General features: G+C 33.0%; 1 long non-coding RNA gene across 1 annotated transcript in view; it reads right to left on the bottom strand.

The window, feature by feature from the left end:
- LOC141550234 (uncharacterized) overlaps positions 1-19896 on the bottom strand; it is a 197469-nt gene that overhangs the window by 85650 nt on the left and 91923 nt on the right. The window contains exon 2 of the long non-coding RNA XR_012484551.1: positions 1942-2077. This is a non-coding gene — a long non-coding RNA (uncharacterized LOC141550234). The remainder of the gene's footprint in view (positions 1-1941; positions 2078-19896) is intronic.

Here is a 19896-nt window from a genome sequence, read left to right as displayed (position 1 = left end):
TAGCCACATCCCAGTAAAACCATATTGTCAGATGGGCTAAATCAGGTTGAAATTAATCTATATGCCTTGATTTTGTCAGTGAGTTAGAAGAATGTCTACTCAAAGAATGTGAGGACTTCTCCCAGTGGAATGGGTTAATAAGAACAAATTTGTCTCAGTGACCATGAAAAAGTCTGAAACAGTATTTGTGTAGTGCCTAGAGCTTGGTCAGACATCAAAGACTCCAAGATTATCTACACCATCCTGGGCCATCACTAATTCTCTTGACTTTTGTCCTGCCATTGCACTTCAATAACTCAGAAAGAAAAAATGAAAATGACAACTTTACATAGCTCTACTTCATTTGAATCCACTTTACAAACAAGTCAAGACATAACCCCATGATGTTATTGGTCTTCTTTGAAAAACAAGGAATGAAAAACAACATTTAATATTTATCTTCCCACTTTTGCCTTTTTTCCCTCTGATTTTATTCATAAGTTAACAACTATATACTTAAGTGAATATTCTGAAAGTTTTTATAAATGTTTTTGCTTATTTGTTATAGGTTAAAGAACTGTACCAATGGTTTTGCCAATGCACAAACAAGCCTGCTTTGAAATAATATATGAAATAATTATTCATAGATGCTGGAGGCTAATCGCTCTAATATTGACCTAGAAAACTCACATGGGATTCAAAAGTACAGATGAAACAAAAAATAAAACAGTGATCCCATCAACAACAACAAAACCCTTTTAGGTCTCCATCAATTGTCTAGGAAACATTAAAAATCATACAGCCTATTTACATGTTTGTCAATGTAAGACAAGAAATAGAAAAATCTGAGAGATATTGGGCAACAGAAGAAAAGACATAGTATTCCCCACAAAGCCATGCAGAGCACACTTCTCTATGACATGAGTTCACAAGTGATCTGTAATATCTGAGAACTGCACATAGGCCTGATTAGTGACATAAACTTTAGCTATCAGTCAATGATAGCAAATACCATAGCTTTGGGATCCATGACCTAAAAATTTTCTAAGCAGTTAAAAAAGAATAATAAAGCAATTATTTCCAGTTTTATCTAAAAGGTTTCCTATTATCTTGGGAATTAGAGATTGAAAGTTGGAAATATGTTTCTCATTTTAATTTGCCAAGGCCAATTCCCCCTAAGATAACTCTGTTGAAGGATTATTGCTGAACCATAGGGCTTCAAAGCTGGATAAAACAAACTTCAAAAGACATTCATTTCAAATTGACTAATTCCCTTCAACACATCTCCAACAAGAGGTCATCCAACTTTCATTTAAAAGACCACCAGAGATGGAAAGTACATTTCCTTCCACAGCTTTGGTAGGAAGTTTCTTCTTCTTTTTTCCAATTTCTGTGGCAGAGCCATCACTACTGGTTCTGTTATTTAGCATCAAAAGATTACATGATTCACATCTCTTATAAATGATATTTTTTCAAAAACACTATCGATCTTTTTTAAATATTAAATAACCTTCATTTCTTCAACTGATCTTTGTATAACAGGATTAATAATAATGATGAATATTTATTATTTAGCACTTACTACATATCAAAACAGTAAGTGTTTTACAATTATTAATTCATTTGATTCTCACAACAATGCTGGTAGGTTAGAGCTATTATTACCCCCATTTTATAGATGAGAAAGCTGAGGCAGAGGTATAAGTTATGGTCAAATTTGAACTCAGGCCTTCCTAATTGTAGACTCCATCTGTTGTGCTACTTAACTTTCCTTTTCATCTTTATTGTTCTTTTCTAGTCTCATTCTGTTTTGTTAATGTTTTCCCAAAATATTTTCCAGAACCAAAAAATCTTTCAGACAGTCCAACTAGGACAGAATACCAGATAACATGGATTATCATCATACTTATTTTGAACACTATGACTATTGGTATAACTGTGACACTACTAATTCATACATACCTTGCTATCCATTGTAATTTTTTTCCACAGAAACTGATGTCTGAGAACACTAAAATTGATTTTTTTTTCTTAAACCCAAGCATAACTTCATTTATTTCTATTGTCATTCATCTTATTAGTAGAGCTTTAGATGGACCTAGAAGAGAAATAAGAACAAAAGCTAGAACAAAAAGACCTAGAAGAAAAATAAGAACAAAAATACATGGTATTGTGGGTAGAATGTTAGGCTATCCCTTTTTACAAATGCCTCTTTCTATTCTTTCAATATGTGTAATCCTGAACAAATCATTTAACTTTTCACATTTGTAAAATGAGGCAATGATAACAGAAATAACTAGTGCTAACCTTACAGAGTTGTAATGAGGGTCAAGTGAGATAATGCATGTAAAATAATTCATAACCATGTAGGCACTGTTTACATAAACATGAGCTATTGTTGTTATTATATACACAAAATAATTTCATTTTTTAGTTGTAAATTTGTGAAGTTCTACATATAGTTATATCCTAAGGCTTCTATTTAAGATTACACACATAATTTATATATTTCTTTGATTGATTTTGTTGATAGTTTTACAATTTATAATAATTTTAAATATCATCATTTTTACATTCTACTCCTTATTCTCACTTATTTCTCACTGGTTAGATCCTAATACTGTCATCTACCATTCTATCTATTCTTCATAAATTTTGCATCATCTGTAAATTGTGTATGTCTTTATTCAAACCACTGGTGATAATTTTTAAAAGCATATGGCCAAGTTAGATCTCTGAGGCACTTTTATAAAGTGAACATTGAAACATTAGTAACAAACTATTCTTTGAATACAGTCATTCCAAGAGTATTATTCAAACAATAGATTTTTTATTCTTCTTATATTAAGCTGTTATCAAGAAAATCAAATTCCATTCTTAGAAATCATTTTAACGGGTTCTTTCTTTCTCTAATCTACCTTTCTCTTTGGAAGTAGGATCTTCCAGCCAAAGATAGCCACAGTGGCAGATGGAGAAGAAGTCTGGAGAGTCAAGAGGGGGACAAGGAAAGGAGTGAAAAGGGGAGTTACATGGATGCTTGTAAACTTCCACAAAATGCAGGCTCAGGAAGAACTCAGCAGTGTGGGGAATCTGAGGGACAGAAGGATTTTCCAGGGTGAGAATGATGTTGAAATATGAAGAATAAATTTGGAGAGTTAGAAGCAAACCCAGGAAAAGACCTGAAGTTATGATGAAGGGTAAAAAAAACAGTTTTAAAAGGATAGAGAACAAGAGACATGGGTCAGTCAGAAAAACTCATTGATGCTTCAAGTAATTATGAATGAATTATGAATAATGGTAAGAGCTCAAGGCACTCTAGTCCAAGGCTAGGGAAAAAAATGGAAATGAAAACAATCTCTATTAATGATATCAAGAAATTGTAAGAACAGGGTGTTGATTGACATCTATTGTCTGCCAATGTAGATTCTATAATTCTGTTTTTAATCAAGGACTATTTAGAAATTATTGCTATATATTTTCTTTTTCTCTCTCTCAAGAATTGCCATAGTCAAAAAATCCCTTACTTCATGATGTAGCTTCTTAATGACCTCATATTTAGCTAAAATATTCCTCTGAAAGTAAGCATAGTCAGTTGTGAAGATAATAATTAAAGCCTTTCCAATAGCAGGCATTTCATTGCACTGGTATACCATTTGAGAAATCAGAGTTACCTCCAGATATGATGGGACATATGTAAAACTTTGTATAAGACAAAGAAAAAGGTAGGGGGAGGGAGCAGAGCCAAGATGGTGGAGAAGGCACATGCAACTTTCTAAGCTCCTCTCATACCCTCATTACCAATTTTTAAAATCAGCCTCAAAAATGGCTCTTGACTGGTAAAATTCATGAAGACTGGAAATACAACAACTCATTATTTGAAGATAATCTGGAAGACCACCAGAAACGGTTTGTCCTGAGGTGCAGGAAAAGACCAGCACAGGCAGGGATAGAACCAGGAGTGGGGCAACCTCCATGGTTGGAAGGTTTACATAGAGCTCTCTGCCATAGCCTGACTGCTTTGCTTTGGTTCCAGAGTAGTGGACCAGCAGAGAAATTGGAGCCTAGGAGAGAGGGTACTCTGAAGAATGCCAGAGCCTAACAGGATCTGGCTATGCCCACCCAGGAAAGGAAGTGACTCAGCATACACCAAAACACAGCTCTGCATTGGCATTCTGCAGCTAGGGGCTTTTGTGGAGCCAGAGGGGCACAGCCCGGGGCAGCCTCTAATCTGAACAGTGGGGGGCGTGGCTTAGAGCAGTGGAATTTCCCAGATTGACTATGCCCCTGCAGGCAGAGACACTTCTGGTGCTGTGAGGGATAGGGCAACTGCTAATACTCAAAGCAGGCTTTTGGGGAGGGGCAGTGATACTTTCATTGCTCAGCCTCTAGTCCCAAGGCAGTCACTAATCCTCAGCGGGACTCCTCGAAGGACACTTCCACAGCTCTGCCCCTGATACCCAGGTCTGAATAAGAGTCACTTCTGGGGTGGAGATTTTCCCAGAGCACCCCCACATCTTGGCCACCCTTTGCAGCCCATAGACAGGACAGCTACTGTCCATATACCTATCCTTGCTCTGCAGAGGAAGCTGATAACCTCCTTGCCCTGAAGGTAGACTCTAAAACCTTTAAAAAAAAAAACTGAGTAAAGAAAATCAAAAGGACACTCTAAACCTTCTATACAGAAAGAGAGCAGGTTTCAATCCCAGGAGATTAATAGCAGACAGTCTCCAGACAATACCCCAAGGGGGGAGATAACCTGGTCCCCAACACAAAAGGTTCTCCTAGAAGAAACTATAAAAAATCTTAAAAGAGAACTAAAAGAAAAAATGGGGAAGGAAAAAGAGCAACAACTTCCTGAAACATGATTGGAAAAGTTAAAAAACTCCAAGGAAAGCAGGATTTGTGAATTCGAAAAGATAAAGAACTCCCAAGAAAGTTGGATTTATAAATTGGAAAAAGAAAAGAACTCAGTTTAAAAAAAATTAGTGAAATAGAAAAAAATTCCATAGAGAAAAACAATTAATTTAAAAACTCAATTGGACATATACAAAAAGGAGTAAAAAAAGCTAATGAAGAAAATAATTCATTAAAAATCAGAACTGAACAAAGAAAAAAGAATGATTCATTGAGACATCAAGAATCAGTCAAGCAAAACCAAAAAACTGAAAAACTAGAAAAAGTGTTAAAATATCTATTTGGAAAAACAACAGGCCTGGAAAATAGATCTAGAAGAGATAATAAGAGGCTCATTGGACTTCCCAAAAATTATGAGGAAAAAAAAAGAGCCTAGATACTATTTTACAGGAAATCATCAAAGAATCTAGAAGTAATAGAATCAGAAGGTAAAATAGGCATTCAAAGAATTCATCGAACACCTTCTGAAAAAGAAAAACTCCAAAGAATATTGTGTCAACATTTCAGAACTATCAAACTAAGGAAAAAATATTACAAAAAGCCAAAAAATCCAATTCAAATACCAAGAGGCCACAATAAGGATCACTCAAGATCTGGCTGCTCACATTAAAGAATTGAAGGGCCTGGAATTTGATATTCCAAAAGGCAAAAGAACTTGGAATGCAGCCAAGAATAAACTACCCAGCTAAGCTGAGCATTTTCTTCCATGGAAGAAGATGGACGTTTAATGAAACAGATGAATTCCATTTGTTTCTAAAGAAAAAAACAGATCTAAACAAAAAATTTGTTTTATGAAGAAACTTCTCTCACCCCATTAAAAAGTGGGAGAGGAAAAGAGAAAAGGAAAAGAGTAATAAGAAAGGTTACAAGAAAGGGGAAGGCATTCAAAGGAGGGAGGAAGGGATCCTAAAGAGGGAGAGCTGCGTGATGCAAATGGTGCCTATAAGTTTAATACTGGGAAAGGGGGTAAGGATGGGACAAGAAAAAGAAAAGCATAATCTGGGGATAATAAAATGTCAGGAAATACAGAATTAGTAATTTTAACTGTAAATGTGAATGGGATGAATTATCCCATAAAGCAGAGGCAGATTGCAGACTGGATCAAAAGTCAGAACCCTACAATATGTTGTTTACATGAAAAACATTTAAAAATACATACAGAGTAAAGGTAAAATGCTGGAGCAGAATCTATTATGCTTCAGGTGAAGTAAAAAAAAGCAGGGGTAGCCATCCTTATCTCAGATCAAGCAAAAGCAAAAATTGATCTAATTAAAAGAGATAAGGAAGGAAACTATATCTTGCTAAAGGGTAGCACAGACAATGAAACACTATCAATACTAAACATATATGCACCAAGTGGTATAGCATCTAACATCCTAAAGGAGAAGTTAAGAGAGTTGCAAGAAGAAATGGAAGACAGCAAAACTATAATAGTGGGAGATCTTAACCTTGCACTCTCAGAATTACATAAATCAAACCACAAAACAAATAAGAAAGAAATTAAGGAGGCAAATAGAATATTAGAAAAAATAGGTATGATAGATCTTTGGAGAAAACTGAATAGTGACAGAGAGGAGTATACCTTCTTCTCAGCAGTTCATGGAACCTATAAAAATTGACCATGTATTGGGACATAAAGACCTCAAAATTAAATGCAGGAAGGCAGAAATAGTAAATGCTTTCTTTTCAGATCACAATGCAATAAAAACTACATTCAACAAAAAGTTAGGGGTAAATAGACCAAAAAGTAATTGGAAATTAAATAATCTCATCTTAAATAATGATTGGGTGAAACAGCAAATTATAGAAACAAATAATAATTTTCCTCATTGAGATGTAATACCAAAATTAAGACAATTCTGAGATACCACTACACACCTGTCAGATTGGCTAGAATGATAGGGAAATATAATGAGGAATGTTGGAGGGGATGTGGGATAACTGGGATATATTGTTGGTGGAATTGTGAATACATCCAGCCATTCTGGAGAATGATTTGGAACTATGCTCAAAAAGTTATCAAACTTGCATACCCTTTGATCCAGCAGTTTTACTACTGGGCTTATATCCCAAAGAGATTTTAAAGAAGGGAAAAGCATGTGCAAGAATGTTTGTGGCAGCCCTCTTTGTAGTGGTCAGAAACTAGAAACTGAGTGGATGCCCAACAATTGGAGAATGGATGAATAAATTATGGTATATGTATATTATGGAATATTATTGTTCTGTAAGAAATGACCAGCAGGATGATTTCACAAAGGTCTGGAGAGACTTACATGAACTGATGCTAAATGAAATGAGCAGGACCAGGAGATCATTATATACTTTAACAACAATACTATGTGATGATCAATTCTGATGGTCGTGTCCTTCAAAAATGAGATGAACCAAATCAATTCCAATAGAGCAGTAATGAATTGATCTAGCTACACCCAGCGAAAGCACTCTGGGAAATGACTATGAACCACTACATAGAATTCCCAATCCCTCTATTTTTGTCCACCTGAATATTTTATTTCCTTCACAAGCTTCACAAGTACACTATTTCAAAGTCCGATTCTTTTTATACAGCAAAATAAGTGTATGGACATGTATGCATATATGTATTTAACTTATACTTTAAAATACTTAATATGTATTGGTCAACCTCCCATATGGGGGGAGGAGTGGGTGGAAGGATGAGAAAAGTTGAAACAAAAGGTTTTGCAATTATCAACACTAAAAAATTACCCATGCATATATCTTGTAAATAAAAAGCTATAATAAAAAAAATAAAAAGAATATAAAAAAGACAAAGAAAAATACAAAATGATCCTTAGTTCTCTACAGCTCCCTCTCACTTTTGTAGTGATGATGGTGACAGAACAGCAGAAATAAGGTCAGGACTTATCAAATCATAGTTTTCAGAATTGATTCATAAAGATAGGGATCACACCTGTGATTTCATTGGCATAATGAATTTCTACTAATGAAAACTCCCTCTATGTCATAATGTTAGAGAGATTATGTGATTTGCTCAGTAATAGGTTGCCCAATTCAGTAAGAGTTACATATTCAATAAAAGTCAGAGGTGAGACACAAATTCAGTCTTTCTGTTTCCCAGGCCATAATTTCTGGTGCAGAATAAATACTCAAAACTTCTTAAATAATTGATGCATAAAAATAATTTTTGATGCAATAAATATTGAAATCCTTAATCTACAACTAATGCAAATGGAGGAATAGAATCACATAAATACTGATATTTTGACTATGAAAAAACCGGAGACAAAATGAAATTAGTTAAATTGGAGAGGAAAACAAAGGAGATGATGAGGCTGGTTTTTATCATATAAACAAGTTATCTGTTTCAGTACATTTGAAAAGTATTTATAAAAAAAGATAGCTATGAACATAGCAACAACTTGTACTGCAGCACTTAAAGTAGACAATGAAAAGGAAGAAATATTCCATAAAGCTCTTAGTAAGTTCTTCTGAATTATATCAGCAAATATTTTATGATGTAGTAACTGCAATGAAAACACAAATATATGGCAAGAAGTGAAAAATATGACTTAGAAATAAGAAAATTTAAAAATAATAATAGTCTTTGCTAATTGCTAATAGTCTTTCAGAAGTTTCATGTCTATCTATCATTAATGCTCTCTTCAAGAAGACAATGGAGAATATATCATCAAAAATGAAATCAATTTTAAGAGAAAGGAAATAGATCACTCCAGAATCATCTCTATGTACAATTTGGACCTTTTACTTATTAGAACAAAGATAAAAATCAATCATGAATTTGAAGAAAAATAATGGGAAGATACTATGACATACAATTAAAATAATTCTCTAACCTATTTAAAGAAACCATTGGTATTTTTAAAAAATGGGAAATAGATAAAAGAGAAGACAGCAACATAGATTACTCTGTTTCCTTAGGAAGTTTAACCAATATAAATTATTAACAATTAAAAAATTGAAAGAGCCTAAAAAATACTTTATCTCCCTGCCAGGGCAGAGGTGTTATCTATTATAGCCAAAGATAACATAAGTTTAGAATAAAAACTGATTTGAAATTACTATGAGATAAGGTAGACAGTTATCAATAATTATGTTTCTTAAAACTGGGCTTCCCTTCTTTTTAAATCCTTGCTGTTGGAGGTTTTAGCACAACTCCTCAAAATTGCTGTCTTCTGATCTTCCTAGGAAGCTACATATACCATGCATTATATTAAGAAGTGAGATGACTGGGCTTGTATTCCAAAGAGATCATAAAAGAGGAAAAAGGATCCACATGTGTGAAAATGTCCCCTTTTTGTAGTGGCAAGAAATGGAGACTGAGTGGATGACTATCAATTGAAAAATGGCTGAATAAAACTATGAATGTTATGGCATATTATTATTCTATAAATGATCAGCAGGATGATTTCAGAGAGGCTTGGAGAGACTTACATGAACTGATGTGAAGTAAAATGAGCACAACCAGGAGATCACTGTACACGGCAACAGCAAGATTATAAGATGATCAGTTCTAATGGACATGGCTCTCTTCAACAATGAGAAGATTCAGGCCAGTTCCAATGGTCTTATGATAAAAAGAGCCATATGCAACCAGAGAGAGGACTGTGTGGATCACAACATAGTATTTTCACTCTTTTTGTTCTTGTTTGCTTGCATTTTGTTTTCTTTCTCATTTTTTTCCTTTTTGATCTGATTTTTCTTGTGCAGCATAATATTTGTAGAAATATATATAGAAGAATTGCATGTGTTTAACATATATTGGATTACTTGCTCTATAGGGGAAGGGATGGGGAAAAGCAAGGGTAAAAATTTGGAACACAAGGTTTTGCAAGGGTGAATGTTGAAAATTATCCATGTATGTGTTTTGAAAATAAAAAGCTTTATCATATGTAATGGGGATAAACTGGAACCTTTCCCAGTAAGATCAGAAATGAAACGAGGTTGCCTATTATCACAATTACTATTCAATATTGTATTAGAAACAATAGCCTCAGCAATGAGTTGAGAAAAAGATTAAAGGAATTAGAATAGGTAATGAGGAAACCAAATTATCATTCTTTGCAGATGATATGATAGTATACTTAGAGAACCCCAGAGATTTTACTAAAAAGCTATTAGAAATAATTCACAACTTTAGCAAAGTTGCAGGATACAAAAAAAATCCACATAAATCCTCAGCATTTTTATATATCACCAACAAAATGCAACAGCAAGAGATAAAAAGAGAAATTCCATTCCAAACAAATGTTGAGAGTATAAAATATTGGGGAATCCATTTACCAAAGAATAGTCAGGAATTATATGAGCAAAATTACAAAACACTTTCCACAAAAATAAAGTCAGATTTAAATAATTGGAAAAAATATTAAGTGTTCTTGGATAGGCCGAGCGAATATAATAAAGATGACAATACTCCCTAAACTAATCTATTTATTTAGTGCTATACCAATCAGACTCCCAAGAAACTATTATAATGACTCAGAAAAAATAACAACAAAATTCATATGGAAGAACAAAAGGTTGAGAATTTCAAGGGAATTAATGGGAAAAAAAATCAAATGAAGGTAGCCTAGCTGTATCTGATCTAAAACTATATTATAAAGCAGCAGTCATAAAAACCATTTGGTATTGGCTAAGAAATAGATTAGTTAATCAGTAGAATAGATTAGGTTCACAAGACAAAATAGTCTAGTGTTTGACAAACCCAAATATCCCAAATTTGGGGATAAGAATTCATTATTTGACAAAAACTGCTGGGAAAACTGGAAATTAGTATGGCAGAAATTAGGCATAGACCCACACTTAACACCATATACCAAGATAAGATCAAAATGGGTCCATGATTTAGGTATAAAGAACGAAATCATAAACAAATTAGAGGAACATAGGATAGTTTACCTCTCAGACTTGTAGAGGAGGAAAGAATTTGTGACCAAAGAACTAGAGATCATTATTGATCACAAAATAGAAATTTTTGATTACATCAAATTAAAAAGCTGATGCTGAGTGAAATGAACAGAACCAGGAGATCATTATTCAATTCAACAATAATACTGTATGAGGATGTACTCTTGACAAAGAGAAGATCTAATTCAGTTCCAATTGATCAATGATGGACAGAATCAGCTACACCCAGAGAAGGAACACGGAAAATGAGTGTAAACTGTTTGCGTTTTTGTTTTTCTTCCCAGGTTATTTTTACCTTCTGAATCCAATTCTTCCTGTGCAACAAGAAATTCAGTTCTGCACACACATATTGTATCTAGGATATACTATAATATATCTAACATGTATAAGATTGCCTGCCATCTAGGGGAAGGGGTGAAGGGAAGAAAGGGAAAAATCAGAACAGAAGTGAGTGCAAGGGATAATGTTGTAAAAAATTGCCCATACATATGTGCTGGCAAAAAAAAAAAGTTATAATTATAAAATAAAAAAAATTTTTAAACCCTGCATATTAAAATAAAATAAAATAAAAAAGTTTTAATTTTAAAAAAGAGTGGGTTCCCACTTGGGAAAAAAAGTGAGATGATAAAGTGGATAAAGTCCTGGTCTTGGAGAGGAATATCTGAGTTCAAATTTAGCCTTGAATACTGTGCAACTCTGGACAAGTCATTTAACCTCTATCTATCTATATAAAATGGATAATAGTTCCTACCTCTTAGGGATGGATGTAATGGAATAATATTTATAAAGTTCTTTGATGTAAGGATGTACAGGGGATGTAAAGATGAAATGGGATAACATTTATAAAGTTCTTTGAAAACCTAAAAATACTATACAAATGTTAGCTAATAACCAATAACATTATTGGTGATGATGTATATGACTTCCTTTCCCGCTTTTCCTCAGGGACAGAACATGACCTCTTCTGTTACACATACCTTTTTTTGTGGGGAGAGGTGGAAGAGAAGGATAGAAAGAGAGAGAGAGAATGATATTGTTTGCAAAGATAGTTATCTTTCTTCTCACTACTGATATGTAATTTGGTAAATTAGCTCATATACTACTTCTCAAACTTCAACACAAAAAGGTTTAATCTCGCTCTCCTCCCTTGCTCCACCTCTTTGCTGGCCACCTTGCTCTTGCTATCCCTTCCTGATCCCCCGGCCCCTCTCTTTCCCATTACTACTGCTTGTCTTACTCTATTAGTATGTAAAGTCACTGACACTAGTAGAGACCATTTTGTTTTCTTGTATTTGTGACCCTAGTGTTTAGCGCTATACCCATCACATGATAAAGGACTTAATAAATACTCTATGAATTGACCAATCTAAACTGATGACAACAACAGTTAGTCAGCTGTTTACTCCTGTGTCTACTACTCTGCATATCTCAAGACCTGCATGACACATGTATGAGGCTTTTTAAACTTTTGTTTACTCACGATTCTTTTTTGCTCAAGAAACTTTTACATGACCCCAGGTATATAGGTATATAAAATAGGTACACAAATCTAATATTTAATGAAAATACATCATAATTTCATGACTTGCACATGACCCCAAGAATGTAGGTATATAAAATAGGTATACAAATCAAACATTAATGATAATACATCATAATTTCATGACTTGCAATTCAGTTATGAGACCATAAATGGAGTCATGACCCACATTTAAACAAGTTGGATTCTAGAATTTCCATTTTTTTCTTCTAAAGTTTTCATTTCATTTCAAGGGATATATTAAAGACTACTCTCCTGAATCTGAACATAAAGTACTGTAGTAAATTCTTTGTAAGAAATGGAAGCTGAGAACTTACTTCGGTTGACTTTAGTTTGGGAAAGTACATTGACCCAAAGTGAAGCCAAAGCAGAAGTTATGTTGCCTTTGCCCCTACTCCATAGCACTAAAACATAGAAATAAAATCTATACCTTGAAAAATCATTCATTTCTCAACAGCTAAATCCTATCAAAGGAATGCTCAGTTTACAGTAGCCTTCCCATTTGCCCCATTTCCAATCACACAGAACCCAAAACTTAAAAGTTGGAAGGAACATCAATGGCCATATGATTCAACCTATACATGAAAGAACTGACCACCATAACATACCTGACAAATGAATATCCAGCCTTAGCAGGAGCATATTCAAAGAGCAGGAATTGACTATCCTGAGGCAGCCCATACCACTTTTAGACAGCTTTTCTTGATATCAAACACATTCTCCAGGCTTTTTATCATCCTAGTCACTTCCCATATTTATCAATGTTCTTGTTAACCTGTAATATTTAGAAATGAACATGATAGGTGAGACCTGACAAGGGAAAAGTATGATAGGATGCTCCTATTATTGTTTACTCCAAAATAACATTACTTTCATACACCAGGCAATTAATTTATTGAGCTTTTTGTCTTTTGCTTCAAAAAAAGTGATTTATTCAATTTTTTTTAAAAAAGAAAATTCAGCAAAAGTACTAATTTTTTATTTTCTCTCATAGTCAGGTCCCCTTCCTCTCATTCTAGAGATCAAGCCCCTGGATGAAACCAATTGTAGGAGACCTCAGATGAAGTGAGACACATCGAGAGGCATCTTCTCAGAGAAGATGTTAGAGAATGTCTCCATTTTTCAAAGGAGTCCGAGTGAACTCCTTCATGATTATATCACAGTCTCTATGCTTTAGAGAGCTGGCAAAGCCAAGGCCATGCATTTTATCAGTCAGTTATTCCATCTTTCAGCAGATAACAATATGCATTTCATACAAATCATACAAAGTATGTAGCTTCCAATCTTTTCATTCCACATTTACACCAAACTAATAAGATCCCTCACAGACTACTTGGTCACATTCATATTGAAAAACTTGGATCTTATTTTCAGAACAATTGCTGTCTAACTATTCTTCCACTCCCACTTTTTATTTGTGAAATTTATCTTTTCTATCACAGTTTAAATCTTTCATTCATCTCTTTTGGATTTTATCTTATTAGATTCCATCCAATTCTCTAGTTTATCAACTTCCTTTTGGATCCTGTTTCTATCATTCAATAAATTAGCTGTCCCTTTGTGTCATCTTAAAATTGCCTAAGTATGTTATCTATGCCTTTCTTAAAGTCATTGGTAAATATAATAAATAGCATGGAACTAAGCAAAGATATGCTGAGGCCTCTTACTGTATTGACATTAAACCATTAATAGCTACTTTTTGAATCTTGACATACTACTTCTGAATATAATTTTATCTATTTTCTCTATAAGAAAAGTATGAAATAATATCAAATGTTTTTCTAAAAACTTTAGAAAACTATATTCAAAATATTTTCATTATTTGCTAGTTGAATAATTCTATCAAAAAACAAAATGAGGCTTATTGCATGACCTGTTATTGATGAAGCCAAGTTGGTTCTTGTAATCACTTTGTAGGAATTTGTCAATATTCTTTCTAATGATATGTTGTAGAATGTTCCCATGGACAGAAATTTACTGGTCTATAATTTTCAGTCTTTGTTTTATTCCCCTTTTTAGAGATAAGAAAGGTCTTTCCCTTATCTTATGGTACCCTTGATCTTTTGAATTATCATTGACTGTATCTTCTGCCTATTTTTTTTTTCAGTATCTGAGGAAAAAGTTCATTTGAATCAGATAATTTGACTTCATTAAGGCTCACTAGATGATTTTTACCTGTTAATTATTTTTCCCTGTCATTTTCAATGTAAAAGTCATTCTCTTCAGCAGAAAAAGCAAAAGCTAAATAACAATCAATAAGCTGTCTTCTGTTTTCAGTTATTGTGATCGTATCCACCCCAAATAAAAGTCCTAACTCTTCTTTGGTTTTCCTTTTTGTCCTGATATTGTTTAACATTTTAAATTTTATAATATGTTCTTAACAGAATGTTATTTATATTATGATTATTATATTATGTTCTGTTATTTATCTTATGTTAATTATATTATGTTCTTAACAACCCTTTATTTTTTTTTCCTAATAATTGTTTTAGTTTTATTTTTAAGAGTCTACATTTATCCTGTTCATCTATAATGGTAGTAATCTGGTTGTTTTCTTTTTTTTTTTTTTTTTAATTACATTAAACCAAGGTTTATTTATTTTCTTTCCCCCCATAAAACTATATTTATTAATTTATTTTTTTTATTATATATATATATATTTTTTATAATATTATCCCTTGTATTCATTTTTCCAAATTACCCCCGTCCCTCTATTCCCTCCCCCCGACGACAGGCAATACCATACATTTTACATGTGTTACAATATAGTCTAGGTACAATACATGTGTGCGAATATCATAACAACCCTTTATTTGGAGCTTTTTCATTTTTGAGATATTCCTATAGAACTGTACCATGCTATTATATTCATCTTCTGTACCTAGAGTTTCTTTCAACTTTCTATACATTTTTTAAAACAAGTTATTATGTATTAACTATTTCTTCAGACAAATCCCACATTCTTTCTCTTTGTTTCTTTAAATTTTCTTTTTTGAACATCTCCCATTCTTCTGGGCTGACAATCTGTGGGAACTTAACTATCTTTTCTCTGAATCCTTTGAAATCTGCATTCCCAAAATCTCGAGTACATATCACACTATAATAATAAAGGAGATCGCCTCTCCTTTATCTCAAATTCTAGGAAAGAGTTATCACTTCCCCCTAGGATTCCCATCATTCTCACCTAAGCAACCACCTAATCTTTAATAGCACAAATCATGTTCAGAATAGAATTATCTCTTTTTGATTACTCTGCCTTTTGAAGGATGAAATTATCACTAAGGCAAGTAAAAAAAAAAAAATCATTACTTACTCTGCTTTGGGAAGAGATAGAATTCCCAAAGATATTTGAATAATTGAAGTCCTGTATCACTATAACATGCTAGGTTTATGATCTTTCTTTCCCTAGTTCCTCATATGTCTATGTGACCTATTGTATACTCTGATGACAAAATTATTTCTGCTTCTCTTTTTATCAGCCTTTTTCACAAATCTTTTCATATTTCTTAACTGTTTCCTGGATTTCTTTCACTCTCTCTCTACCCTTTACCAATCCAATTTCTTTTGAATATGGTGTACCCATGCAGAACTAGGATTTGGTCAAGGATTTCATATCAAGTTCTAGAGATGCCTTTGAGGGTCAAATTTGCTTCAGAAAGAATTAGGATATTTTATACTTATTAACTAGCAAAAATTAATTTTTACTTGATTAGGTCTTCTGTTAAGGATAGTTCATACAGTTCATACAATAGAAAAATATTTCATTGCCTCCTAAAAGGAATGAGAGGGAGCAAGAATTAGAAGAGTCTGTCATGTGACAGATTCTACTTTCTATCACCTCTGTGCCTGGACTTTGGGCTATTTGTATAAATTCCCCCCTCCCTCACATTTGCTTCTTAAAAGTCCCTAATTTTCTTCAGAGTTTAGCTCAAATGGCACCTTCAATGTAAAGCCTTTCTCTTATATTTGCAGCTAGTGGGAAACCTTCTCCCTATCCCCTATTATCTTTTAATTTTGTACATCTTTTTATATGGGCATTTGTCTCTCCCAAAAGAATGTAAATTATTTGGTGGCAGGGACTTTTTTCAGTTTTGTCTTTGTATATCTAGTGCATAGCAATGTACTTGGCACAAGATAGGTGTTTAATAATTATCTGTTGGTTGACTGATTGATCTACAATGTAGAGGGAGAAAAATGGACATGCAACCAAGAAATCTAGCTTTAATCCCAGTAATTCCACTTAGCCAGAAATGAAATTTTGAACAAATTACTAAATCTCAATTTCCTTACTGATAAGTGTCAACTCAAATAGATTCTTAACCTTTTTTTCTGATATGAACCCTTTTGCTAGTTTATGAAGTCTATGGGCCTCTTCTCAAAACAACAACAACAACAAATGTATAGAAGAAAATGCAGAGGATTACAAATTATGTTGAAATACATATTTCAACTAAAAAAAAGTTCATGGACCTCAGGATATGAATTTTAGATGATCTTTTAGGTTCTTTCTTGCTTTAGTAGTAATAGATACATTCAAAAATGCTGTATATGGGTTGTGTAGAAATCCCCTTCTGTGCAATATTTAAGACAAGTCACCATCTTTCAATTTGACATCAGTCCTGAACAACATTCACTTCCGCAGTCCTATTTAACAAAAATTTAATAAATAATTACCATGTCCAAGGCACAATGCTAGAAAGTGGGAGTGCAAAGACAAAACTGTTTCTGCCTCTTGAGATTTAATTTTTACTTATATTTGCAATTGAAAGAATAGATTCAAAGGTTAGGTGTCTTTTCTTCCCAATGTACCTTGAGGGCTGGGCAGTCAGACCCAGGTGCAAGCAATAAGAGAGTACATTGACAATAGAGAATTTTAAAACAATAATAAAACTTGTTTTTTTTATTATCAATCTACTTTTTATTATCATCTCATATGGGTAAGCACAAAGGATGTCAGTGATAATATACTCCTTCCTCCCCAAAATAAATATCTTTTGTTGCCCTCAGTTCTAAATAACAGGGACTCAAATGACGGATATGTGTTTCAATAAAAAAATTCAGAACAGTTCATAATTGTTCAAGCTAGTTTTAAGGGCACAGTTTGTGCCTCCAACCCCCATGGTACAATATATTCTTATGTTCAAACAGAAGATTCATAATAAACAATGATAGCACAGTGATTGTGAAAGCAAAAACAGAACTTCCATGTCCTCCGATGTCATTTTGTGTGACTACTTTGGAGTTTTTATTCATGTTTGAAATTTAAAGATCAAACCAGTGTGTAACCTGAGTAATGTAAATTTTTTTTTTGTGTAAGTGGAAATTTTAATTCAAACAAAATATTTTACTGAATTAGAACAATTATCTTTAAAGTGGACATTTGTTCTTCTTAAGAGTTATTTTTTTTAAATGAAGAATAAAGAAAATGAAATGTATCATCAGTGATAGGATTTACTACTTGTCTAAATTGCATCTTTTACAGATATTTTGGTCTTATTAACTTTCACTTATGAAGAATTTTTTTTTTATTAATCTCTACAAAACATACCTATGTTTGAGACTTTTCTTAACTAGTTGTCTATCCATTGCTTTGTGGGAAAGAAACTTTTGAATATAAATATGTACAGAAGATCAATGTTGATGAAGTTATTGACAAGCTTGTGGAAGTTAAATCAAAAATGGAAAGTATGCTATTATTTCTCATTCTTGCAACAAATCAATATTTTTTAAAAAGTAACAATGTAATTAAGAACTATTAATCATTACCTTTTTTTGTACAATAATACTTTATATTTATTGGCATGGTTATATATACTAAGTTTAATAAAAGAAAATTTTTACTGTGTTTCTTTTCTGGCCATTATTATTAGTAATTCAATTTCAAAATTATTTTGAAAATAATTTCTCATGGTAATTCTCATGATAATTTTCTCATGATCCATTGGGTATACAACTTAGCCTTTCTGAGATCAAAAAAACACTTTTCTGAGATCAATTGGTGGGTTGTGAGCTCTACTCAAATTTAGTTTAAATTTTACCTCAACCACTATTAGTTGTGTGACCTTGGAAACTTGTTGACTTCTGCTTCTTCAATTACAAAATGTGGATAATAAAAGCACACTATTTGCCAAGGTTGTTTTGAAGATCAAATGAGATGATAATTGTAATGCATTTATCATAGTGCCTAGTACTATATTAAATTATTTTTTAGTCATAGCCAACTCTTCATGATCTCATTTGGGGTTTTCTTGGCAAAGAGCCTGCAGTGGTTTTCCATTTACTTTTCTAACTCATTTGACAAATGAGGAAACTGGGCAAATAGGATTAAGTGATTTGCCCAGGGTCACACAGCTTGTGCCTGAGGGTGGATTTTAACACAGAAAGATCACTTTTTGACTCTAGACTCTATGCTCTATCCACTGCATCACCTAAATTGCTCTTGGCATATTTGATATTCCCTTCTCTTTTCTAACTCCTCCTCTTCATCATGCATTAATATTATCAAGCTATATGGATGTTGCAAAGGACTGTTTTTGTTTTTTAGGAGTTTATGATATTTTAGAGATGAGATAATACACAATAGAATCCAACATTATAGGTGCCACTCTTTTGTACAGATATTACATATTGGATTGAGATGATGTCAGAAGATTCGTAGAGAAGAAATCCAATGATATCATAGGATTTAAAGCCAAGGGAACTTGGGACTCATCTAATAGTTCTTTACATAACAAATGAGAAGCAAGTTTTCAGACAGAAGGAATAGCATTAGTAAAGGAAAGAACAAAAAAAAAAAAAAAAAGCCCAAAACAAACAAAAAAAGTGTCTTTTTTAATAAATGAATATTGGAGGGAAGAAATCAAACTAAAAACAAAAAGTAAGACCTAAATTATTACTACTAATACATAGGATTTCAGATGTAGTCCAAAGAAGAGCAAGTAGGGAAAGGAGATAAGCCAGGTAGGAGCTTTAAATACCTTTTAGTCTCATGAGTCAATAACATTGTGGTCTTTTCTAGGCTTTCAGGTTTTCCTAAAGTGCTATTCACCACATAAATTCTTTATTTCCTTCTTGCATTGAAAATTTGTTGTTTATTTTTTTTTCATATCCAAACAAATCAGAAAAATATATGGGAGATTTCACCAGTGCAAAGAACAGCTAACAATTTTAATCCCCTCAGCCAATATTATTTCCTTTTCTTTTATTTTCTTTCTGCAATAAATTCATATTCACTACCTTTATAGATGGTGAGCTTTCATATCTCTCCCTTTCAATTCCCTGTATGGTTGTTCTCTACCCCACTCTTCATCTCAGCATTTTAATGTTTTTTCAGACATAAGGTTCAGTTAAAAAAAAAAAAAAAAAAAAAAAAAGGAAAGGAACTGCAGATATATATATATATATATATTTTAGTGGCACTGCCTAGTTTGTTGGGTTTGGGTTTTTTTTTTTTTGCATTAGTTCCAGGAAAATGTACATGCTATCCTAATTCAATTTGGTCCATGTTACTTATTAAATTCATAGTGGCATAACAAATTCAACAAGCATGATAA

Source organism: Sminthopsis crassicaudata, chromosome 1, assembly GCF_048593235.1.
Source record: "Sminthopsis crassicaudata isolate SCR6 chromosome 1, ASM4859323v1, whole genome shotgun sequence".
In the NCBI taxonomy this organism is placed as follows: domain Eukaryota; kingdom Metazoa; phylum Chordata; class Mammalia; order Dasyuromorphia; family Dasyuridae; genus Sminthopsis; species Sminthopsis crassicaudata.
The sequence above is the reverse complement of the archived record's forward strand: the minus strand, read 5'-3'. Positions and strand labels throughout refer to the sequence as shown.